The 27,552-nt window shown below is 37.0% G+C and overlaps 1 pseudogene; it reads left to right on the plus strand.

Annotated features, from left to right (window-relative positions):
• The first annotated feature begins 4,687 nt into the window (after positions 1-4,687).
• On the plus strand, positions 4,688-18,336 carry LOC109084226 (annotated as a pseudogene).
• Positions 18,337-27,552: the final 9,216 nt, after the last annotated feature.

The following is a 27,552-nucleotide window of genomic DNA, read 5'->3' on the forward strand; positions in this document are numbered from 1 at the left end:
AAAGTCTGTGTAATATTTTAGATTTTTGTAAATGTGGCGTACATTTATAACTCTACTTTGTATTATATCACATTTGTATCAAATTACCAAAAAAAAATGGAGTTAACGCTAATGCGAGGCTGTTTTCTAATGCAGCGTCTATGGGGAGGGATGATAAATTTGTCATCTTTTCTCTCTTGACTGCCAAGTATCAGTCTCTGTCACTCTTTTTTCCCTTTGATTGAAAGTCGTGAAAAAAACTATTGCCGGAAATTTTCTTTTTGCTATTTGAGCAAATGGAATGCAAAAAATGTATTTGTGGTATTCTCCCATTCACTGCTCTCGAGAAGTTAACCCAATATGATGACTTCCCCCTGCCGGAAAACCGGAAATGCCGAAAATAGGACTAATGCTAATCAAAACTAGCTCAATCACGTTTTTACGCGGTTTTCCACATCCTTCAAAAATAGCATTTGGCTCAAACCCGCAGGACTACAAAACAACCCACAGCTACATTGTAAAGTAAGCGAAATGGATGGATTGTGGATTAAAACATATAAATTCAATTTAATTTAATTTATTTTTATTTTTTTTATGTAGAAAGAGTATGCATATTTTAAGGCGGGAAAATAACCTAGCGATGATAGTGTCACTACATTTGCATGATAATTGGTTCCATTTTGCCATACTGACTTGATTGGTGTGGGGTTTTCTTTAACATGGCAACACCATATCATGTTTTATTTCTGCTGCACTATTTAAACCCTAAAATTCAATCAACTTTTAACACTATTCTTTACCAGGCACTGAAGATGTAGCTAAATATGGTTTTTATCTATTAGAGCCAAAACGTAATTTACAGTCGCATTTGATTTACCTGAATACGTGATAAATCAGTTTGAGTCTCTTCATACTTACTGTAACTCTCACACACATTTGGTATTCGGCGGATGAGCGCCCGGATAACCCCTGACTACCAATAACACCCGACTCTCCTGTGATATTCCCACCACAAGTGAAGGTCTGTCTAGACAAGAGACAAAAGAAAGAATAATTACTACATCGATGCCGCATTCATTTCTACAGTAAAGCCTCAAATGGTCATTATGGATTATAAAACTTTCATAAGAATGCACCACGACGCTGAGCTCCGCTAGCTGTGGATCACACAGGAGTCCTGACTGCAGAGGGACACTTACCTGTGTGGAGTCTGAGCGCGCAGTTTTCAGAGACAGAAATCGAATATAGCGTTTGTTCTTGCTCTGTAGGAGGGAGCTTTTCCAAAACTTGTGATCAAAGACATGCAGCGACGGATAGAGAGAGGAGAGAGCAGAGAGAGCAAGAGAGCGAGAGAGAGAGAGAGAGAGAGAGAGAGATAGAGAGAGATTGTGATTGATTTTTCATGGAAAAAAATAATAATGAACTACAATCAGAAAATACATTGTTGTTTCAATGTGTACTGTTCAAGTAAATGTTTTCATAACCGTTTTCGTGCAATGTAGTTTTAAAATTCAGGGTTTATTACACACTATTACAAATACAAACTATCAACTACTATGAATTTTTGGCATGAATGAATACCAGCGCCACTTCGTGGTTTCCGTGGTGAAATATGTTTATGATAGTTTTTTCATTATATTAGTTAGGCTTACGCATGAAAGTACACATTATCTTAATCAATCGCATAGGTGTTTTTTTATCGGAGGGGTATAAACCTTATCAAATGTACTACCACCACTGAAAATCTAATAACCGAAATTACCTCGTTTTGCATACGGGAATTATGAGTATCTACGCTTATTTATTCAATAGCCCACATCTAAGGTTTTAAAAAGCTAACCTTTGATATTAATAATCAGCTCATTTTGAGTATGAATATTAATCCTTTACATTTTTTGAATAATAACCTACAAAACAGTAGAGCCTACTATAAAAAGCAATACAAACCATCAACATATAAAATGATAGCCAATTTAAACACCGTGAATTGAAAAAAACAAGAAAATGGGGTGTTTAATGCCTTGCAAACGTGAAATCCTAATAATAATATAATAATTAATAATAATAATAAGAATAATACTAATAATAATAAGATTTACGATTTCATTTACGATAGGAAAAGAGCTACCAACAGAAAAAGTATGTATAGTTTCTGTTCTTAGACCAACTGGATCACTGAAAAGTACGTGCTCAAATACTTGTCATGAAAACCAAAGAGCGGTCGGGGTTGAATATTTGCATCTGTGTATCGTGGAATTTTCCGTGAATTCAAAATCAGATTCACTACATGAGCCTGTTTTTCATTTCAGATCTGTTCATCTCAGCGCTACGTCCTTCCGCACCAGAAAACATTCATTATCCAGTTTTACTTCTCTAGTCTGCATTACTATCCAAACAGCTGCTGCAAGGCGTGTTCACTGTTGATGTATAGAGATTCAAAGTTGGTAATTAGTTATGTGAGGATATATAAAACTAACTATTCATTGGGAAATTGCATCGGCGGATATTGCCGCCCTTGTGCGCCCACGGTTCCAAAATCTTTGGGATTATATTTTTGAAATTACCAATTCCAAAACTAGCTCCAAAGACATTCTGAGATTTTCTAAAAAACCGCCCGCGCGCCACGCTGTGAGGGATAAACGAGTCTAGTGATTCTGTCTCTGTCCACTCATGCCTCCTCTCCGCGCTCCTACTAAAGACCTTCAAAGTAGTCCACGGCTCTTTGCCTTATGTCGTTTTTGCAGAAAATGTAACAGTATATCTTCCCCCTAGTGTAATAATAAACATAATATCATATATTATAATATCATTTCTAACATTAAACATCATCTCTTATAAAATCTTTTAGTGCGCAATGATTTTTTTTTTTTCCTCTCAGTTGACTATTTCCATTTCAAGACTTATCGGTTCGACTAAACCACTGCGTCTAAGGACCCAAATTTATGTCGCGACAATTTTCAAATTTTTCAAAAACAAGCGAGTCGCGCTTGTCAACCGTGAGAATGGATGCGGTGGCTTAACTTCGGACTGTCCTCGTTCAAAACCAATGCAGAACGAGTACAAATGTAGCAGGGTGTAAGCAATTTGTTGCTTATCTGTGTTTGTTTTTTTAACTACACTAATCACCATACATCGTTTCTCTTCTTCTCTGCGCTTCTCTGAGTGACCTCATCCGACTGCACGGTGGAGGCGACACGCTAGCGCTCTAAATCTAACGGTAGGTGACCTAGTAACGTCAGGATTACAATAATATTTGAAGCGGACAGCAGAAAGTGGATCTCGTTGGGCTATCATCTCGCAGGCTCAAACAGCGCAGTGAAAGCTCCCTCCATCGAGGACTTCGTGCTTGGTCAAACCCATCAGTCGAGAAGCCTTTGGGAATGGTTTTACCTCGCCAGAAAGAAATAGCCAACTCCCAACTATTATGGCAGTCAAGGTTACAGAGATATTTAATATATGTTATTTGGGTGTGTTGGGTGTGTACACGCCATAGGTATTTAACATACCGTAGATTAAAATAATATAATATTTTTTCTACTAAATTTGACCAGTGTATCTTAAGTTTGTAATAACTTTTGTTTGATTATTATTGATACTGTTCTATCATGTCCAGCTTTCTCAAACTAGCATTGATCAACTATTTTTTTTTTTTTTTTTTTTTGTCAGGTGGTGAAAAAAGCAGACATGGTGGAAGAACATGACTGATCATTTAATTATATTAGTTAGGCTACGCTTGACAGTACAATTATTTTAATAAATCTCTAGTTTGTTTTTATAGGAGTGGTATAACATTATAAAATTTACTACCACCACTGAAAATCTAATAACCGAAATTACCTCGTTTGCATACGGAATTATGAGTATTATAGGCTTATTTATTCCATAGCCACATCTAAGGTTTTAAAAAGCTACCTTTTGATATAATAATCAGCTCATTGAGATGAATATTAATCAGTAAAAAAATTGCCAAATCATGTAGGCTGTTTACCCTCAGGCCATGTGAGATGTGGATGAGTTCATTGGAACAGATTTGGAGAAATTTAGCTTTACATGACTTGCTCACCAGTGGATGCTCTGCAGTGAATGGGTGCCATCAGAATGAGAGTCCAACAGCTGATAAAATCATCACAATAATCCACACGACTCCAGTCCATCAGTTAATGTCTTGTGAAGTGAAAAAACTGATAAACCCATAAAGGCAGTTTAACTTCTAAACAGTCTCTTTGGCTAAAATATCGTAATTCAAAACAACGCTTCCTTCAATAAAAATGTCCATCCCCTGTTGTCGTATCACATCAAAATCCAATCACATTTTAGTTTAGAACTGTTCTGGACTGTTTCCGCTCATAAATGGCGCAATTTTTTTGCATATTTCTCTCCTGATTCAGATGTGATGTCTTTTTCACTAGAGAACGTGATATTATAAAGTTAAAATCATCTTAATGATGGATTTGTTCATTACAAACGTGCAGTTTTTCACTTCACAAGATGTTAATTAATGGACTGGAGTAATGTGGATTACTGTGATGTTTGTATCAGTTGTTCTGATGGCACCCATTCACTGCAGAGGATCCATTGGTGAGCAACTGATGTAATGCTAGATTTCTCCAGAACTGTTCTGATGAACAAACAACCTCATCTACATCTTGGATGGCCGGAGGGTGAGCAACTCTTCAGCAAATGTACATTTTTGGGTGAACTGCTTGTTAAATGTGAAACTTTAAAAGGTGCATGCCTGCTTTTTTTTTTAGGTGATGGAGTATCTGATTGGTGGAGATGTAAAATCACTTCTTCATATTTATGGATACTTTGATGAGGACATGTCTCTGAAATACATCTCAGAGGTTGCGCTCGCTCTGGATTACCTTCACAGACACAGCATTATTCACAGGTATATTCACAGGAGAATTAGGAGTCATTTTTAGTCTTTTGTTTATCAAACTAACATCCTTTTTGTCATTTGACTCAGGGACTTAAAACCAGACAACATGCTCGTCTCAAATGAGGGTCACATTAAACTCACGGACTTTGGGCTCTCCAAGGTTAAACTTGACAGGGGTATGTTTTTATTTTTATTTTTTTTTATTTAATAAATCTATATATTTTATTAATATTGTTGTTAACAACAAGAAATGCTAAACTATTTTGTCTTTGTGATATTACCAAACCTTCTCTTCCCCATCCTCCAGAACTAAACCTGATGGACATTTTAACCACAATTCCTTCTCTTAGAAACCTAAGAAAGATTATTTCAGAACATTCTGGTCAAGTTCTGTCACTGATAAGCTCTCTTGGCCTCGTGAGTAGATTTGCAGAATCATTTCATTTGTATATTACACGGCTCAACAATAAGGTTTTTTTTCTGCTGTCCCTGGTGATTCTGTAGTTATTTTATTAGCTCTGATTTGATGAAATAATATTGCTAATTTATCAAATAGTCTATTTTAGTAGCAAATTTTCATCTTTGAAAATTTTAAATAAAAGGGCTATAATGTTACTCTTAGCTATATTCAAAATCAATAAATAACACATTTTTGGATAAACTGTGGCATACATTAAAATGATTTGCATATAATTTTAACTTATTCTAACTAAGCTTTCCCAGACTGTTCTGGAAAGTCATTTTATGCAGTTTGGACAAAAAAATGCCATGTCACTCTAGCTAATGTTATTACTTTTGTGACATTTAAATTGTGACATCTACTCTATACCAAATCTGTATGCTCAAAAAGTTTAGGGTTGGGGTCCATTAAATTGGATCAAAAAAGTGCCACAGTAAAGACATTTACAATGTTACAGAAGATTTATATTTCAAATAAATGCTGCTCTTTTGAAATTTGCATCTATCAAAGCATTTCTCAAAAAAGATATCTTGTTTCAACAGAAAAAAAGAAGCAGAATTTAAAATGTTTCTTTATAAGCAAAACATTACATTATGAATGATTTCCTGAAGTGACACTGATGTAAAGTCACCATCGCATTTCATCACATTAAGCAAAAATGATCAGTATATCATGCACAACAACAGCAAAAAATCTAATTTTAATCTTCCCAAGATATAAAAATGCACAAACATGCTGTAAAGTGGATAAAAGGTTAACTTTGCCCCTGCTATATCATTAAATCAACTTTAACATCGTGATAATATGTTTTGAAACGGCTAATTTTGAAATAATTAAACATGTTTGAAACTGTTTGCAATACATTCATATTTTATATTCTTGAATCTGCAGAATGAATTTCAGCCTTAGCTGGCAAGCGTCACAGCAGCACACAGTGCACAAGCAGGTACCCCATGTCCTGGGTGGCAATACAGAGGAATAGTCTCTGTGTTCACCTCTGCTGAAGAGACGGGCTGATCATCCTAATCTACCAGTATGCACAACCTGAGCTCCCCAGGGTGTATGCTTCAGAATAGTGTGCTTTGAAAGTCTATTGTTGTTGTTTTTTTGCTCTAGTGGAACATTGTAGGAAGCCATGTGATGATATTCTCTAGAGATCCAACAGTGTGTTTAGTCCATGCTGGCTTCTAGGAGTTTGGCCACAAGGCTGATGAAATCAAGGAAGAGTGTTGGGAGTGCCCTCTATGCCTGTTACCATCCACTACTGACTAAGCTAAGAAGACTGTGTATTGATCCGATGTGGGAAGATGAGCAGGTTTTGTATCAATATTACACAGCACCCCAAATGTCTACAACTTACAAGATTTAGGCATGCAGTTTAATGTACAGTATGAAAAATGGATTTTGAGCAATTGATGATGAAAAGTTGGGAGTGAGTAGCACAATTCAAATGACCAATACAGATCATATTGATGAATTTGGAAAAACAAAAACAAAAAAAAAACCCCGGCAATTAGTGATATCATTATATTGTGTAATAATTAGTGCTGACAAATGATTAATCACGATTATTTGCAATTAAAATAAAAGTTTTTGTTCACATAGTATATGTGTGTGTACTGTGTATTTTTATTTGTATATATGACTACACACCCATGCTGTTATATTATTTTTAAAAAAAATTACATTTTATATATATTCTGATCTATCATAACAAAGATAATAAATAATCAAAATGATACGTACTGTATGTGTTTTATGTCCAATAAATATACACCGAAACTTTTATTTTGTGGATGGTGATATAATCATGATTAATCGTTTGACAGAACTACTATACTACAATTTAATATCTAGAATTTTTTTTTTTGTTTATGTAGTTTACTCAATTGATGATTATTTGATGATATTGAGTCTTATTATGTTGGAAGATTAGAAAAAATGTTACAAAAATCTATAGTATAAATCAATTAATTAGGCTTTTATATAAAGTATAGTCATAATTTACAATTTACTCCTGTGCTGTAAGCTTAATCTTTTCAGCGTTGTTTCTCAGTCTTCAGTGTCACATGATCCTCAGAAATTATTCTAATATGCTGATTTGGTGCTCAACAAGCAATACATTTTTCATATTATTTGAAGTGAAAGCGCGCACTTGAAATGGAGATCTTTGTAATATAAATGTCTTTAAGTATTATGTGATCAAAAACTGTTCTGAAGAACAAACCACCTCACTCTACATCTGGATGGCCGGAGGGTGAGTAAATTTTCAGCAATGACATTTTTGAGTGAACTGCTTTGGTAAATGTGAAACTTTAAAAGGTGCATGCCTGCTTTTTTTTTTTTTGTCGGTGATGGAGTATCTGATTGTGGGAGATGTAAAATCACTTCTTCATATTTATGGCTCTTTGATGAGGACATGTCCTGAAATACATCTCAGAGGTTGCGCTCGCTCTGGATTACCTTCACAGACACAGCATTATTCACAGGTATAATTCACAGGAGACTTAGGAGTCCATTTTTATCTTTTGTTTATCAAACTAACATCCCTGTTTGTCATATTTGCAACTCAGGGACTAAAACCAACAACATGCGTCGCTCAAAGGAGGTCACATTAAACCTCAACTGAATTTTTGGCTCTCCAGGTTAAACTTGACAGGGGATGTTTTTATTTTTTATTTTTATTTTTTTTTTTTATTTAATAAATCTATATATTTTATTAATATTGTTGTTAACGACAAGAAAATGCTAAACTATTTTGTCTTTGTGTAGTACTAAACCTCGCTTCCTCCACCATCCTCCAAACTAAACCTATGACTTTTAACCACACCTTCTCTGGTGAACACCAAGAAGATTAATTTGCAGAACACCTGTTCAAGTTCTGTCACTGATTCTCTCTTGGGCCTCGTGAGAGATTGCAGAATCATTTCATTAGTATTTACACACGGCTCAACAATAAGGGTTTTTTTTTTTTTTCTGCTGTCCCCTGGTGATTCTGAGTATTTTATTAGCTCTGATGTGATGAATAATATTGCTAATTTCAAATAGTCTATTTTAGTACACATTTTCATCTTTGAAATTTAAATAAAAGGGCTATAAATGTTACTCTTCGCGAGAATTCAAAATAAATAATAACACATTTTTGGGATAAACTTGGTGGCATACATATGATTTGCCTATATTTAACTTATTCTGAACTGAGCTTTCACAGACTGTTCTTGGAAGTCATTATTGCAGTTTGGACAAAAACGGCATGTCACCTAGTAATGTTCTTTTGTGACATTTAAATTTATTATCTACTTAATACTAATCAGTATGCTTCAAACGTTGTAGGGTTTAGTCATTAAATTGGATCAAAAAGTGACAGGAAAGACATTACAATGGTACAAGAAGATTATATTTCCAATAAATGCGCTCTTTTGAAATTTTGCATTATATCAAAGCAGTTTTCAAAAAAGATTTTGGTTTCAACAGAAAAAAATAAGCATAATTTAAAATGTTTCTTGAGTATCAAATGGACATATTAGAATGATTTCTGATGACACTGAGTCACTAGCGTACTAGCACATTACAAAAATGATCATATATCATAACAACAACAGCAAAGCTAATTTAATCTTCCAAGATTAAAAGGCACAAACAGGCTGTTAAAGTGATTGCTGTTAATTTGCCCGCTATATCATTAATCAACTTAACACGTACAACAATGTTTGAAACGGATTTTAATTCTGCAATTAACATGTTTTGAAAAACTGTGTTTGGCACAATATTCATATTTTGACTTGAATTGGCAGAATACCCCAGTTTCAGAAGGCAAGCGGCACAGCAGCACAGTGTTTTTGGGCACCCCCCTGTCCTGCGGCAATGTCCAGCAGAGGAATAGTTCTCTGTGTTCACTCTGCTGAAGAGACGGCTGATCATCTCAATTCACCAGTAATCAAACAACTACGAGCTCTAGGAATGCTTCAGAATAGTGTGCTTTGAAAGTCTTTTTTTGTTTTTTTGCGCTAATGACATGGGGTAAAACCTAAGCAGGTGGAAATTCCGCTAGGATCCACAGTGTGGGTTGTCCTGCCTGCTGGCTAGGAGTTTTGACACCACGCTGATGAAATCAGGATAGAGTGTTGGGAGGTGCCCACTCAGGGCCTGTTACCATCCACGAAAGACTCTAAGACTGTGTCAGTCCGATGCTGGGAAGATGAGCAGGTTTTGTATCAGCATTACACCATCGTTTAAAATGCTTTTTGTATCAACATGACACCTTTTAAATGCTACACGGCATTCAGGCATCACATTATTTTTAATGTTACAGTATGAACAATGGATTTTTGAGCAATGTGATGATGAAAAGGTAGGGGAAGTGAGTAGCACAATCTCAAAAAATGACCAATACAGATCATGATGAATTTGGAGAAAAAACAAAAACAAAAAACCCCCCCGGTAATTAATTATTGATATCATTATATTGTGTAATAATTAGTGCTGACAAAATTATTTAACCACTATTATTTGTGTTTAAAATAAAAGCTTTTGCCCACATAGCAGGTGTGGTGTGCATCGTGTATATTTATTATGTACTATATGAATACACACCTACGCATGTTATATATATTTTAGAAAAATTACATTTTATATATATATACATATCTATATATAATAATATATATCAAAATATATACTGACTATGTTGTATTTAAGTTGCATAATAAATATACAGAAAACTTTTATTTCTGGTGTTGAATTAATCATGGACACCGCTTGGATTATGAAACTAGTAATAATATAATGCATTACTTATAATTTTTTTTTGGTAGTTTAAGCTAATTGATGATTTTGTGATGATACTCGAATGGCTTATTATGATGAGAGATTAGAAAAAATGTTACAAAAAATCTAGTATAATCAATTAATTAGGGGTTTCTTGAAGGTGTACCTAGAATGTACTCACAATTTACTCTGCGCTGGCAAAGCTTAATCTTTCAGCACAGCCATTTTCTCCACAGTCTTCAGTGTCACATGATTCCTCCAGAAATTATTCTAATATGCGGATTTGGTGGCTCAACAAACTAATACATTTTTCATAATTAATTTGAAGAATAGAAACAAAGCATGCCACTTCTGAAATGGAGAGCTTTTATAATATACATGTTCTAGTGTCCATCTTGGCCCAATGTAAAGAATTCTCGCTGAATAAAAGTGTATTTCCTTAAAAAAAACACATTTAGCAATTCTGCAAATCTTGTAATCTTGCATTTCCCTAGAATTTTTCAAGATTGCTGCAAACCTTTCCAATAAGCTTAAATGGAAGAGCAGTTAGAAAAAGAACGTCAAGAAACATTCCCTTTGACCAACTCCGTTGGAAAAGTGAGCGGAGGATGGTTTCCAAGCATCGGAGCTCGCAGGATCACAGTAGCACTGTTTTTTGACTCCACTCCTAATGTCCCAAAGTGCTGGACAATAGCATAAATTATTAAAACCAGATATTTTCTGCAAAGAGGCTCCAATTCAATGCATCTGCCCGCTCTGGCTACTCCACTTGGGCAAGGCTGATCCCCATCAATCATTTTGGTACAGCCCTTTAGGAAACCGAGGGCCGCCAACAGAGCCCAATCCTCAGTGAAAGAGAGCTTTTGTGACTGTATGCAGAGAGAAGCTCAGCACTGCGCTGATGTCCATTGCAAGAAAAACGCACACTGTGTAAAGGAGGTCTCTCCACATTCCTGAGGACAACTCAAGGTCCCACACAGGCTTGACAGGAATTTTTTCTCCACTGTGGGTCGTTGATGATGTTAAAAGTGCACCAATATGTCAACAGATGAGTGACGGGCGAGAATGGGGCCCAGCAAGCAATCTAGTCCCTACCCATAGCCCTGGCCAAAATCTCTTCGTGTGATCTCGCAGGGATCAAGGTGGTTTTGAGGAGGTGACTTTTGCCTAAAAAACAGAGGCCAACTCGAGCTTCCCTGACCTCACCCGGTGATGAGACCGAAATAATCAGAAGAAGCCTCTTAGCTTTAGATTCGGGACGGCTCTAGGGTCCATGAATGTCAGTGGTTAAAAACAAGAGGCTTTGTCATCCCTCTTTTTGAGGAGCTGGATGAAAAACGAGATTTTCTCGTAGTCACACCGCGGCGGCCCAGGGGGGGTCCCACCTTGGCTAACACCCAAAGCACAGCAGAAAGTGCAAAGCGTACAACGGTAGAAATCTGAAGCGTTTCTCTTCATTTGACCATCCTCGTGGGTTGTCTGACAGTATTGTTTTCCAAATCACCTGGCTTTCTCAAAAACCCAAGAACGTGGTTGGCATTTAGGAGCTATCTGCAGCTCCATAAACCCGCTCTTGTACTTCACATCTTCAGCAGCCTCGCCTCTCGTTGGGATGGCAGGAGTTGTTGTCTCGCGTGCAGCTTCGTCCCTCCACACAATGACCAGTCTGCAGTGACTCCAGTTTCGAGGGAAAAGTGCCGGTACTTGAGCAGGCACTTTACCAGTACTGGTAGAATAAAAAAAAAATTCACTTCTTTGGGATATCGTATTAGACTGGAAGAAAAAGGAAGAGTGAAAAAAAAAATAAATCTTTTGGAAAGGCGAGAAAAACTGGAGAAAATTGGTTAATACTCTTTTATACTGGAATATTGAAATGAAAGAATGTGTTTGCCTTTTCTTTCCTAGACTCCACAGCAGATGGTTTTCCGTTGCATGTCTCACACTCCAGTCCTATAGTAACACCAAAAGTGTGTTCGTAGAGGTCCAGAACGTGTGGAAGGGGGCTGCTTATCCTGGGAACTCCTGATTAACTTGGCACCGGAACTTTTATTAGGCAAACCTCATGGTAAGTAGTTCAATTGGTCAGTAGTTATAGAAATATGTAGGGATGTAACGATTAAACCGCAAGCTGTGTTTCTAAAATCAATTCAAAATTATGACGATTCAAAATCGGTTGAGATGCTGAAACACATCACATTCCGTTAGCGGTACCGTAGGAGTTAATATGAATGTATGTCTGAGGGGGCAACTTACTGTCTGGTAATTTTTTCTTTTCATCTCACACTCTGTATAATGCAAATTAAAGGGTACTTTTTCACTCCTGCCAAAATGAAAATTTTTGTCATTAATCACTTACCCCCGTCGTTCCAAACCCGTAAAAAGGACGTAGTTCTTCTTGAACACAATTACAAGATATTTTGGATGAAAAACGGAAGGCTTTGAGGACTGTCCCATAGACTGCCAAGTAAATAACAGTGTCAAGGTCAGGGAAAGTATGAAAAAGCATCACTCAGAATAGTTCATCTGCCATAAGTGATTAACACAGTGCACATTATGAAGCGGGGAACGAGAATACTTTTGTACACGAAGAAAACAAAAAAATAATGGACTTTATTCAACATTCCTCTCCTTTTCCTCTCTCCAAATCAGCGTAGCTGTATTTACTGGCAGTCTATGGACAGTTCTACAAGCCTCCCGGTTTCATCCAAATATCTTAAATTGTGTTCACGAAGACTGACAAAGCTTTTACGGGTTTGGAAATGACATGGGGCGTGAGTAGAATAATGACACAAAATTTTTATTTTGGGATGGGGTATCCCTTTAAAGTTCATAAGTGCAGCAGTGCTTTGTTTACAGCGGAAAACCAAGGGGAAACGCTTTGAGCACCACCTGGCTGGGCAGAGAGTGAATCTGTCTCATTCAAGCTCGTCGGCTGTTTCTGTTTCTGCATGATATTGTTTTATGCACAGTTTCACCAAACTGAAGTCAAACCATGCTAAGCTTTTTTTTTGCAATTTTTCGAAATTATACAATTTAATTTAGATAAAAAAACTGCTTATGTTGCATGTATGAAAGCATCTTGTTTGGATCATGATTAAAATGCAGTGGTTGCCTCTCATTTTGAAATGGAAAGAGCACAGACCAAAGCCTTATTTTGTTTATATGAAGAGATTTCTTTTATCTGTGTTACTTATTTTGATTTGGAGCTTGTTTTATAAAATTTCAATTTAGTTTTATTTACATTTACATTATATAAAAACATTATTTAGCAGCACGCTTTTATCTAAAGCAACTTACAAATGAGGACAATAGAAACAATCAAAACCAACAAAAGAGCAATGATATGCAAGTGCTAAATAAGTAGATTATTATAGTGTTATATTTCAATTTCACAAAGAAACATGCATGCACTTTTGTCCAAGCAATAATAAAAGGAACACATTTAATTTATAATTTGTCTTAAACTTCATTTTGTTAAAAGAAAATCGGAAGAATCGTAATGGAATTGTGAGTTGACGTGAAATGTTACATCCCTTGAAATAGGTACAGTCAAGTATTACGTAATGATAATGGTCAACCGTTATCATAAGTATATAGTTTTTAAGACACCTAATATAAAATGGGACTGAATTTTGTACTTTGCCTTCATTAACAGATATTATGTTTTAGTTTCAGGGTCTGTAAGTTGTGGTAAGTATGCTAAAAAGTATTCAGTTAGATTCCAAACCAGTGGGAGATGTTGGTGCATGTGTGGGCAGCTTTACCGCGATTATACCTCGATATACTCACAGCAAAGTATTTCTTTGTTGTTCGCTTAGGGGCAAAAGAATTTTTGAAATACCAGACAATTAGCTCTACTGGTAGCAAACTTCCTGATTCCACCCTCTGCAACCGATGAATGTGTAAATATGTGCTGTGTGCTTTCCTCTCAGTAACAAAATAAACACACAGCAAAATGACAGCAATGAGAAAACAGCAGTTAGGAAAGCATCTGATCATAGTGATGTGGAGATGTTTCCACCAGCGCTGCAGTTCAGCACTCCAGTAATGTTTATTTATATAGCACTTTATACAACAAATTTACACCATTAAACATCTTGCTTTCAATTTGAATTACACATCTAAGTATGTAAAACCACAGATCACACCTACCTATTACGTAATCGGGCATGGACCAATGGTAGTTTTAGAAATTCGAAGCAACATTTAACAGCAAGTTAATTTTGGCAAGAGGCTTTGAACTTGTGAAAACAAACTCTAAACAAACTTTGTTTTGGCCTAATTTTGTTAGGAAATCATGTCACGCTAGTTTCTTTGTAAGTTTTCGTATATCGGGGCCTTGAGTTAAGGACGTGGCTGACTAATTCCATTATGGGCTGCAGCTTTTGTGATTGGCAGCTCCTGATTCATCACTCTTTAATGCTTCAGTAAATACTGTCTGAACTCTGTTGGGCTGTTATGGGCGGTTCTGGGAATTCTGGGGCATTCAGTGAAACATATTTTGCGTTATCCTAGTTAATAGTCAAGAAACATCATTTATGGCTCTTCGACTTCCTGAAAATGTGAACACTAACTTTGTAGTAACTTTTGAAGCATTGCTGTCTTTGAGTGAAGTGACATGTCAATTCTCTGACTAAACTGACAGGATCACCTGTTTGGCTGGAAGACTGTGGGATGGGTTGGGGAAAGTTTTGCAGCAGTTTTGACACAAACACTTACATACACACAGCCGGAAGTTTACACTCTCAAAAATATACTCCATTTTTGCATCATCATAATAAATTCTCACTAGAAAGTTCCATCTTTTTCAGTGTTGCCAGTATTTCTCTGTAGAAGTTGAGCATTATAAGTCTTTATAGTTGTTTAAAACGGCCACACAAGTGCTTGTCAATCTGAGTGTCTATTGTGGTTTTGTAGTTTTAGTTGTCCTTTTTTTTTCACTCTGCATGCGTATGTGTGTCTGAAAAAACAACAGTGGCCATGGTCAGTGGTTGCCACTTGGACCCACTAATTGGGCCACATGCACTGTTGCGCAAAAATACTGTATTATTTAATATACTTGCTAAGCCCAAAGTGATTCGATTTTTACTATGTATGCTAGGGTATGGGTAACAGTGCTGTGCAATATTTGGAGAAAATGTTTGAACAACGATGGAACTGTTGTCTTTGTTTTTGCATATGACTGTGCTAATGTTATTTGTTTGAAGGCGTGGTGCGCCTCAGCTAGAAATAACGATTCTTACACTAAGGGTTTGAGTAGTGCTGCAACAATTAATCGAATTTCTAATCATCGCGATAGATTATATGGAATGAACAATTACGAATCGTTCCCAATAGAGCCAATTTCTCGTTCGAATCTCCCTTATGTTGTATCCGCATGCTTAAGATTTGTTTTTTTTTTTTTCTTTTACCATGTTTATCGTAAGTGTTTTTTTTCCCATTATTTTTCATTTTAGTGTTTAGTATAACAGTATAATACCATTTCTCTATTTTTTTGACGTTGTTCTACATAACTTTATAGAATAGAGAACCAATCTGATGTATAGTTGACAATTTGAGGGCGTAATACTATAGAAAAGCACTAAAAGTGTTTTTCAATTCAGTTGCTGTTTCAGCTTGTTTATTTTCATATCAAATAATACAGCATGCAGTTGCTTTCGAAACAATTGTTATAACTTCATTCAATGTAATTGTGTATGAATCGGTAATTAATAATCGCAGTTACAATTTCAAGGGAATAATCGACAATTATGATTTTTGTCATACTCGTGCAAGCCCTCACTGTTTGAAAGCTAAGTAGATCTTTCATGTTAGCAATTTAAAATAAGTTCACGTTTGTTCTATGGGCATAAAAAGATACTCCCAATAGTGGCAGCTTAAGATACAGGTGTGTTTATTACTTTTCTAAGCAACAACCATTTTCTGATCTATCAAAAAAATCCTATCGAAATTGCCTATCGAGAGATGGACCTCTTTTGATTCTGGTCCTTTTGACCACTCCCAGAACACCCTAGCAAACTGCATAGCAACACCCTGCCAACCACCCCACACATCCTAGATTGGAAAAAGTTTTGTAGAATTTATGTTTTCTTAAAATAGTTAGTTTTACCAATCTGTTATTTATTGTGGCCACGACTTGATCAGTTTGCAAGGTGGACTTAGCATCTGCCATGTTCGGACCTCCTAATGGAAGCACTTATGTATGCCCGTGATCTGTGAGACCTGATTTGTTGTTCAGTTTTGTAGATGTGCCCTTGTCTGTCATGATACCCGAGTCAAGTCAAGCTGGTTTTGTGTGGTTTGGTGGTGTTTCCTTTTCCCCTCAAAATCAACTTACACCGCTTGCTGTCACTGCTTTCTAATAGTGGTCACTATTCTAACACATTTTTGTGCCAAGTTTCTGTTGTTGTCAAAAAGAACCCCGCGTCTCAATTTTTTATTTATTCTTTTGCTCTACTACAGGATTTCATGGTGGACTGTGGGCGTTAGGTGTCCTGTCTGTTCGAGTTCCTCACAGGAGTCCCGCCGTTTAATGGATGAGACCCCTCACTGGTGTTCCAGAACCTTCTCAACAGAGGTAAGAGGGCCAGTGATAAATACCATTGTGGTTTTTAACTTATTTATTAAAAACAAAAAAGCTTTCAAATGGAAGACAAATTTAGATATTTTTGATGAAATCCGAGTAGCTTTCTGACCCTCCTAAAGACATCGGTACACTAGTCCATGTGACAGCAGTGCTTCAAACCGTAATTTTCAATTCGATGATGCATAGTTTTTGTGCGCAAAGAAACACAACAACAACAACAACAAAAAAAAACGTTATTTAACACATTTTCTATCTGCCGCTATTCACAAGGGCTACCACTCTTGTTGAATAAAGTCATTTTAGTTTTCTTTATGCACAAAAGTATTCTCGTAGCTTCGTAAAATTTACAGGTGAACCACCAATGTTCCTTACCTACCTTTCTGGTCTGGGAAGATTTCATGTCTAAGGCAGAGTCAGAAGCTCTTCAGAAGGGGTTACATTACCAGGTTTGGAACGACCATGAGGGTGAATAAATGTCATGACGAATTTCATTTTGGGTGAACTATCCCTTTAAAGGGATACTCCACCCCAAATGAAAGTTTGTCATTAATCACTTACACCCCCATGTTAGTTCCAAACCGGTCCCAAAAGCTCAGTTCGCTTTAGGAACACAATGTAAGATATTTTGGATGAAACCTGGAGGCCTGTGGACTGTCCCATAGACTGCCAGTAAATAACAGTGTACAAAAGCTGCCATCAGACGTGCAATCTGGGTTATATGAAGCGATGGGAACACTTTTTTGAAGCAAAGAATGACACAGAAGAGCATACGCAGCATACAGTGATAATGCGAGAGACACAGAGGAGGACTGTTTGACAAAGGGATTGTTGAATAAAGTCTTTATTTTTTGTTTTTCTTCGCTTTACAAAAGTGTTTCCCGGCGCTTCTATAACCCAGACTGCCACGTCTGATGGCAGTATGACGTATTTTGACAACCACTTTCCTACACCTTTCTTGGACCTTGACACTGTTATTTACTTGGCAGTCTATGGGACAGTCTCAAGCGTCCAGGTATATAAAATATCTTAAATTGTGTTCCGAAGACAACAAAGCTTTTTACAAGTTTGGAACGACATGGGGGTAAGTGATTAGATGACCTACTAATGACAATTTTTTTTTCTTTTGGGGTGGAGTATCCCTTTAACTGTTTATTATTATTATCTCCGAAACGTTCCACTATATGTGTAAATTTGTGCCCCCCCTCAAAAATATTCAATGAATAGATATTTTGGTTTGTTTGTCCTCTACACCATTAGAATTATGTTGTGTTGACTGGTTCTGATCTTCATGTGGCTTCATGAATGATGTGTTCAGATGTACCATGGCCAGATGGAGAAGAGGAGTTTAACCCAGAAACGCAAAGAAACGCCATAGAGAATTCTCTCTAACTATGGATTCAACCAAGCGTTGCTGTCTTTAAAAGGTGGATACACACACACACCTCACATCAACACTTTAGAAATTCTTACTAACAAGTAATGAGTAGTTAAAATACTTAATTCTCAATATTAACATTTTACTGATGTCAATTACTAATGTGTCTTTCTGTAGAGCTGAAGGATCATCCGTTCTTGAGGTGTGGACTGGGAAAACCTTCACCATCAGTCTATGCGCCCTTCATCCCTCAGCCTGATGATGAGACTGACACCTCCTACTTTTGAGGCGAGAGAAACACGGCCCACGCATCTCACTGTATTCAGGCTTCAGTCTGTAACACACACACACACACACTGTAGCACAGTGGACTGAGTATGTTCAGGTACAAGCTCTAATGAATGCAGGTCCCACAGTGGCTCTTGTTTGGTTCCTTTCTGTCTTCATTCATGTTGGAAAGTGTCCTGAAATGCAGGTGAGGTGGGGTTTTTAAACACTTTGCACATACATGCTAAAGACTTGTTGTATAAAATCTTTCCGTCATGTTTGTTTGGAAAAAGTAATATATTATGTAACAAAAGAAAACCCACTAATGTACTGCACCTTTAGATTGAAGACGTTGCTATTTTTTACTCATGTATTCTTGAAAACTATGCTTGTCGGACTGTTATTTTAACATGCTAAATGTTTATCTAGTCTACAGCAAGTATGAATCTGTCTGAACATCTGCTTAAAAAAAAAAATTACCTTTTTGCTCAAATTTATAAATCATTTGATACATACCCAACACTTTGAAAATGTGGTTTTAGAAGACTTGCCTATGTTTTAGAAGATTCTAGAAATGTTTTCAGTTTAATAAAAATGAAAATCTGTATTAATAATCAAGCATTATTTCTGAAGTTAATTCACTTTGAACATTAAAACTTGCTGTTTTTCACCATGTAAAGCATAAATACATTTTCACTACCTGAGGGGTAGTGCTTACTTTCTAAACATGTTGTGTTAAAAGTATCTCAAGATACAAGATCTATATGTGCCAATCCAATACATTACTGTACAATTTTTTGGTCATGTAATTTATAATCAGTAATGAACGACAATCGTGTAAGTAATTTACCCACCACTGATTATATTACATTTAATGATGTAAGTGTTATCGTAGCATTAATATGGTGCAATATGGGAATACAAACCACTCAGATTTTCATAAGCTTTTAATAATGCTTTAGTCTAACGTATTGAATGACTGTATTGTGACAGTGGAGAAAAACATGCGTTGATCATTCTCTGCACACAATTTATGCAAAAATTGAAATGTTGAAATAGGGAACATAGTGTGTTTAGAGTCTGAACAAAAGCATGTAAATCAAGAAACCTCCTGCTCTACAGACGATAACAGACATGAATTATAATGCAAAATGCTACATTACAGTATAGTACAATTAAAGAAAACAACTTTTTCCAAGTATATATTTTTGCACATATCTAATACTACAATTATTAAAGGAGATTATTAACACTTATTGACTAATTTACACAAACTACAAATGGAAACAAAACACTTGCATGTTTTCAGTAACAAAAAAATTAAATAAAAAACTAGCCTTCTGTAAATGAGTCATTAAAATTCAGACCCTTATATTAGTCAGAGGGTTATAAACATTACACATTATTTCAGCTCTTAATTTCTCACTTGTCTTCCTTCACATTCACAAAAGTGCTTTGCAATTTTAACCCGGGAATAGTTTTCGAATCTCAAATACATCCTGCAAACATTTGAGAAAGATTTTAAACTTCTCATGCCATACAGTCCTTGCAGTAATATCACCCATAAGCCATGAATTAACTAAGTAACAAATATAGCAACCGTAGTTGAGAAAATGAATTTACAAAATACAGTGGACCCCAAAAAGTATTTGCACACTTGAGACACACTAATGTTTGAATGCCACTGCATTCATTTATTTAACCAACGCTTAATATTTCCTTTTTTTTTATGTTTTTTTCGTAAAGTGTGCTTGTCCTTTCTTTCTTTCAAAATAAATGACAGATATTTTGGTATTCCATATTTAAAGGAATAGTTTCACCCTCCCAAAAAAGAAAGGGGGAAAAAATGCTCAAACATTTACTCACTCTCCAGCCATTAAAGACAACAGGAAGGTTAGTTTCTTCATCAGAACAGATTTGGAGAAATTTAGCATTACCTCATAATTGCTCAGCAATGGATCTTCTGCAGTTAATGGGTGCCGGCAGAATGCGAGTCCAAGCAAGCTGTCCCATTAATCTAACATTGTGAAATGAATAAAGCTGTGTGTTTGTAAGAAACATCCTCATGATTTCACATGAGACGGCTTCAATGGAGGAAAGCAATATTATGGATAGAGGTTATATTAGCAGGAAGCAAGAGATTGAGGTTAAAATGTCTTAATGATAGATTTATTACAAAACATGCCTTACTTGTGGATTCTTTGCGAAGTATTTATCAGCTGGTTTGGACTCATTCCTGGACGGCACCCATGTAACTGCAGAGGATCAATTTGAGAGCAAGGTGATGCGATTTTCTCCACAGATCGGTTCTGATTAAGGAAAACTTGGGTCTGAGGGACAGTAAAATTGTAAGCAAATTTACAATTTTGGGTGAACTATTTTCTCTACGGCTGGTGACATTCAGACATTTTTAAGATGTGTGGAGCTTTGTGGCCTGACACACTTTTGAGGGTACCAAATAGGTGCAAATCTTTGCAGGCAGGCACAAGATGGAGATATGGAACAGATAAAGAACGTCTTCGCTAATTTTCTGTATTGCCTTCTGACTCTTTTTCTCAGATTTCCGAAGCAAAGGCTCAGTTTTATATGCATGTGTTTGTCTTTTCATTATAGCTTTAAAGAGCACCACGTTCATCTTAAGAGAATGCTATGTCTAGATATGTATGTGCATTTAAAATCTACGCTCATACAATCTGGGGAGTCCTGGATTTATTCCCATTAACGCTCAGACCCCAAATATGGGCTCTTTTCTGTCAAACACGGCAAGAATCAGAGAGATATTCAAAGCAGAAATCACCTTTGCATCTTCCACAGTATGAATGACAGATAGCAGCTATGTGCGCAGAACACTGAATGATTACATACTTGACATAAATTACTGAAAAATGCATTAATAATGAATTTTCTATAACTGTATTTTCATAACGACTATGAAAAGTCTACTTTAATTATTGTGAATTGGGGACTTGTGACTTAGCAAGTTGTGCATTTCAAAAAATAAAAAGTACAAAAAAAGCTTGTGATAAGCTGCATCGCCGTACATTCACTCTGTCCTTTCCATTAGCTAGTTCTTAGAGTTTGCGTCATCATATAAGTGCAAAAGCAGGAAGTTAGAGATCACAGCACGGGACAGGCTGAGAAACTCTCTCTGGGTCTGCAGATGTGTCCATTACTTTCGTTGATTCTTCTGTAACAAGAGTATCCAATCTTTAACATACTTTGCCATCACAGGCACATTTGGCAGTTTTTTTTTTTAGCCCTCAAATGATGATCAATCGGTATACATTCCTAAGCTATGTTCAAACTACGCATGGTGAAACCGCAATGCAGCTGCAACAATGAAGACGTCAAAAACCAATTCAAGCAGTAGTTCACCCAAAAAATTTTAAGTTTTAAAACTTACACTATTTTAACATTTCAGTTGTATGATTAATTGTAGTGGAAAAAAGAACGTGTTAATAATGATTAACGCACCGCCTCGCCCAAGACAACAGTATGAACCCAGTGTTCACGCAGCAGGACAACAACCTATACGGAATGAACGGAATATACCTAAAAGTTCAAGATACCGAAGAGCACGAACATAGTTCCTGCATGGGTTTTTGTCTTATATTTATATCAAATTAGCAATATCACATGAGCAAGGAATGCGTTTTTTTTTTTGTTTGTTCCGGACAATCTCAACGATGTTGCACAGGTTGAAATTGATTTTATAGCAACAGTTAATATATGTGGTGATGAATATTACATGATCTTAAGAGCGTCCGTTTATTGGCCAAATTGTTAGAACACAAAGTCCACAGTTAAAAGTGTTGTGTCCAATCGTGGAAACACAACACCACAATGGTGGTTCAAATCCTCATTGGATGAAAAAAAAAACAAAAACGCATGCTCACCAGCGATGTCAGCCTAAGGAATAGTTGGGAAATAAATTCGATGTTGAATGAAAATATTTCTTATGAAAAACGTAGCTTTGAAAATAAAAGCTAATTTCTTGTTAAGTTCGATGCAATGCTTTTCCTCATGTAATTATAATAATGACTTACCATTGGGGGTAATTTGTCCTCAAGGAAAACTTGCAATTAATTTGCAATGCATTAATTGATCATCATAATCAATCAGCAGTAATGTAGATGAATGAGATTGTGTGTAAAAGGTTTTAATGCTTTTAATACAGCCCTACTTTTAATATATTTATCATGTAATTTTATGTGTGCTGATGCAACAGCTGAATTTTCAGCTCAATTACTCCAGTTATCAAACATTTTATAATTAATACTTAATATATACATTTTTTTTTGTTTCGTGGGTAGAATGCTTTTGAATCGACGAGAAGTTCAAAGAGAAATACATCCTTAATTCTCAAATAGAAACCGTTTGTATTATAAAAGGTGCTTCAAGGGTCACTGTTAATCAATATATCCTTGCTGGTATTTTTATACTATTGAAAGCAAAAAACCTAAAAAAAAAAAAAAAAACACTTAAGCGCAGTAGTGGACAGTAGCTGGGTAAAATGGGCCAGCCGCTTACCTTCTCCTCGCTGTGCAGATACAGGGACGGATGAGCCACTGCCACCACAAAACGGCCCAGATATGACCGCAAAGGGCCAAGTTGTACTGGAGGAACACTCAAAAGGGCCACCAGGAGGGCTTCTGTGCATTATAAAATAATAGGATAAACTGAGCATATGAAAATATTATATCAGCACACCCATTTCTATTGGCAATGGCATAAATTAAAAACTCAAAACAATTTTGGGGCAAAGTGATCAAAATTGATAGTTATGAGCTAGTGGCAGACGCTTTTATCCAAAGTCGCCTTGCAAGCATTCAAGTTTTACATTTCGATCAGTTCATGCATTACGAACTTTCATTCTCTCATGCGTAGGGGGAAAATATACAAAATAGGTGCGGAAAGTCAATGGGGACCAGAAACTGTTTTGTTACCAACCGCCCTTGCAAACTAGCTTTTTTCTAGGATTCGAAACCGCCCGAAGAGAAGACTCATACAGGTTGGAGCCAACTTGAGGGGGATGATGAATAGCTGACAGTCATTTTGGGTGAAGCCCATTAATCAGTGTCCATTAAAATGAGCTGACCTTCATTCCGTTTTATTTGCAAGTGTAGGTGACAGGTAGTCTGCGGGCAGCGCTAAGGATCGTGCCCTGAGAATTTGCACATGACAAATCAAAAATGTAATGTTTCATACTTGATCAGTGTTAATCTATGTTGTATTGAGGGGATAGCACAAGAGACTGTTGTTTAACCTGTGGAGGCCTGTGAGCAGCTTCCAGCCTGTGGTAGCCTCTCTAAACACGCGCTTGCAAGCGTCGTCCGTGCAGTCTGGCCAGACGCACAAGATATTCTGTGTCATTCAGATTCTGGGTTGTCGACCTATCCGTCCCCCAGAGTTCCCCATCTCCCCCACTGCCCTTGCGGTGGTCCCGCTGGACCTCGAGCCCAAAGCAGGGGACCTGGGCCCTGATACCCAAGAGAAGCACACTGCAGGTATGTGCAAACAGCACGCACAACTTCTGTAGATCAGATGAAAACAGATTAAAGAAAACAAAGGTTTCAAAAACAAATTTACTTGAGGATTCCAGCTTCTGTTCCAAAACCTATATAGCATTGTAAGGTAAACGTGATGCTCAAATGTCACATGAGAAGGAAAAGTTACTGTACATATAATTTCCTCCAAAACTGATTATTTTACCCAAATAGTTGTCATGGGAAACAGTTATTGTTATGCTTAGCCTAGAGAACGGATAACATGTGTAAAGGTATGGTGCACAACCAGAAATTAACAATTTCTGTCATTAACACTACTCACCCTCGTTGCCGTTGCAAAAACCTGGGCTTACTTTGGCAATCACATAATTAACGATAGTTTTGATGAAATCCAAGAGTTTTCCTGATCCCTGCCATAGACAAATACACAACAACCACCGTTCCAGGCCCAGAAAAGTTAGTAAGGGCAACGGTTTTAAATAGAGGGAACTAAACATGACACATGCGTGTAGTTTCTGCTGACTCAAGAGCCAGTGTTTAGCCATTAGAACCCGGATGTGCGTCATGCGCCTTGTTTTAAAAGCAGAGGAATGCACACACATCTGGAAGGTACTCTCGTGAAAGCCCGCTTGGAAGAATGACAGACAAGAGGAAATTTTGAAAAAACATGGTTGTTATTTTTGTTTTCCTTTGTGCAGGTAAAGAAAGAAATCGTATGTGATATAGCAAGTACAGGTGAAACCACTGATGTCACATCGGCCTATCTTCAACCAATGTCCTTCTATGGTTCTTCTGGGCCTTAGAACGTGTCATTTGCTTTGGCTGTCTATGCCAGTCCGAAAGCTCTCGGATTTCAGCAGAAATATCTTAATTTGTGTTCCAAAGATGAACAGAAAGGTCTTGGCGGGTTTGTAAACGAACACGAGTGAGGGTTGACAATTTGAGATTTTTGGGTTAAATCTAACCCTTTTAAGATCAAGTTCTACTGTAATCAACAATCAAGTCTTGTGTGCTTCACGAGGAGGAGTGATATTTCGTGGCTGCACAGAGCTGTTGTTTTAGTAATTTTATTTTTTTTTTTTTTATTTGTTTGGGTCACTTATGAAACCTCAAACTGTATCGATTAATAAATGACTACAAAGATATACGAACTCAGCGGAATACATTCAGTTATTACTGATTGAGCACACACTAGCAGGTAATGCGTAACAGGATCGCGACACTAGAAACAGCGTAGTGACTTGGGCGACAAGGCTCCTAGTCCCCAGTAGGAGTAGATAGCAGCGATTTAGCGACCTATGCCACACTACAAAATCATCACTCATATGGGAGCAAACATATCGCGTTACATCGCTGAAGCACTCACAGCTCTGTAAAGCTATCAGCCTCTTAGCTCATTCGTTCGAGCTATGAAACCACTCGTGATCGGGTAAGGTGTCTCGCCATTCTCAATGAGGACAAACAACAGAGAATTCATGTAGTAGCACCAAATCGTGATGAGGTAGAGATTATGTGCTGGCAGGATGCAGAATAAAAAGCAGTGGCCTGGCTACAAACACGATGCACTACAGTACGCACATTCACATCAGCAAGTATTCCTAAGGGTAATGCACAACAAAAGCAAAACTACATAACAGAATCAGAAACGTTTTGTGGTCATGATCAGTCTACTCATCAAAATCAATAACATTTTTTATTCCCCTGACAAAAAATCCACAACCGGGGGGGAGGGGGGGACGATTTTAATGAACTAAAACTTAAAACTATGATGGTACAATCTATTGACATTATCAATGAATAAAACGAGAGTGCGAAAGTAGAAGGATGATTTGGGAAAGACGAATTCAAAAAACTTCTAAAAAGGCTGCGTGGTCGGAGGTTAAGGCGTAAAGAATAAGCCGGTGGGACATAAACTAACATACACTTGCAGGCAGTGTAGCATTAAAACGATAAAAAAAAGTCAAATGGGGGAGTAAGAGAAGAGGCGACATATTGATAAATCTGTAAGACACAAAGAGAGAAATCAATTCGGTGCCGGTTTTCTGAGCGCAGACCCTGGAAGACTACTAACCACCCCACAGAAAGGGTTCAAGCTACTCCTCGAATACTCTTACGTCGCTACATGAATGACGGTACCACACAAATATTATGTCAAATTGTAGTGTCGCACGGAGTATCACAGTTGGATTACATCATAAAGTGGAACGTAAACAGAATGGAGAACGTGTATCAGTACATTTTAAAGTTTTAAAGGGATAGCAGCATAATTTAGTTGCTATTGTCCTTGTAGTTGATGTTTTAGGGGTCATATAATGCAATTTCAATTTTTCCTTTCTCTTTGGAGTGTTACAAGCTCTTGGTGAATAAAGAAGATCTGTAAAGTTGCAAAGACTAAAGTCTCAAATCCAAAGAGATATTCTTTATAAAAGTTAACACTCGTCCACGCCCCCCTGAAACGTCTCGTTCTAACACGCCCCCACATGTCTACGTCAGTATGTGGGAAGATTTGCATAACGTCGCCCAGATGTTCACGCAAAGAAAGAAGGCGTACCTTTTATTCTCGTTGTAGTAGTGTTGTTGCTGCCGCCATGTCGTTATAGACGCTGGTTTCATGTGAAAGCAAAACTACTGGTTTGGCCTTCCATAAAGAAACAGTACCAGACAAATCATGTTGTATAGAGCGATTGATGTTTATGTCCGTTGCTCGGCGGGTACAACGGACATCACAAGTATGTTAACATTTCCGTACACGCGTTGAGGCATTCGGCCCAATCACCCAAACGAGCTGGAGTAAGTGGCCAATCACAGCCACCTCCCTTTTCAGAGCTGGATGAGCTTTGTGTAAACATCGGAGGTTTCAGAAGGCCGGGGCATTAGAGGATGAAACAATAATGTACAAGTATGGAATATAATGTTTTTTTAGAACTGTAACTGAGAACACATTCATTACACCAAATACACAAAAAAATGTTCTGTTAGCAGGCAGCATATGACCCCTTTTAATCCAAGCAACAAAACAAAGACAGGAAATCACGGCACAGCTCTTGACTACTTAAAAACTTAGTAGGCCCTAAAGATTAATCTAAATTTAATTAATAGAAATAAATAGTCTGCTTGAAAGAACATGAAGAACATCATGGTAAACAAGTCTTCTATACAAAAGAATTCATAATTAGCCTAATATAACCATTGGTTTTCATTAAACAAAGAAGACCATGTTTTTGTTCTTTATGAGAAGGGGTTTTTAATTCTATTTTAACAAAAAGGGCATGTTGTGTGTCCACCGCATTAATTTTCGTAGGTCTAATCACTGATAAATCCCCATAATATCAAAACCCAATATAAGTTGATTTGGATACTCTTATGGATATTAAACAAAAAACAATTCACATGACTAAAATATGACGAAAAGAGAAATGTGAGCTTTAGTCATAAAGACTATGATTAAAACTAAATCAAAATTAACACTGGAAACAGAACAGCAACAATGGTAGGCAATTAGTATCTAATGCTAGCAAGGTTTTTGAAACAGATTTTATATGTGTATTTGCTGTTGTTTGTGGTTGCTAGGTTTTGCTACCTCTTCCCCTCGCTGACCACAGAACTGTCCCTTCTATTCGCAGGAAGTGCCTGCCTCTGAGAACCGCCTCTGCTGATCCTTCCGTCTTCTCCACTTCTCCACCATGCTGTACCTCACTTCCATCCCGTCCCAGCAGCAGTTTCCCCTCT

Source organism: Cyprinus carpio, unplaced genomic scaffold (assembly GCF_018340385.1).
Source record: "Cyprinus carpio isolate SPL01 unplaced genomic scaffold, ASM1834038v1 S000006818, whole genome shotgun sequence".
NCBI classification, from domain to species: domain Eukaryota; kingdom Metazoa; phylum Chordata; class Actinopteri; order Cypriniformes; family Cyprinidae; genus Cyprinus; species Cyprinus carpio.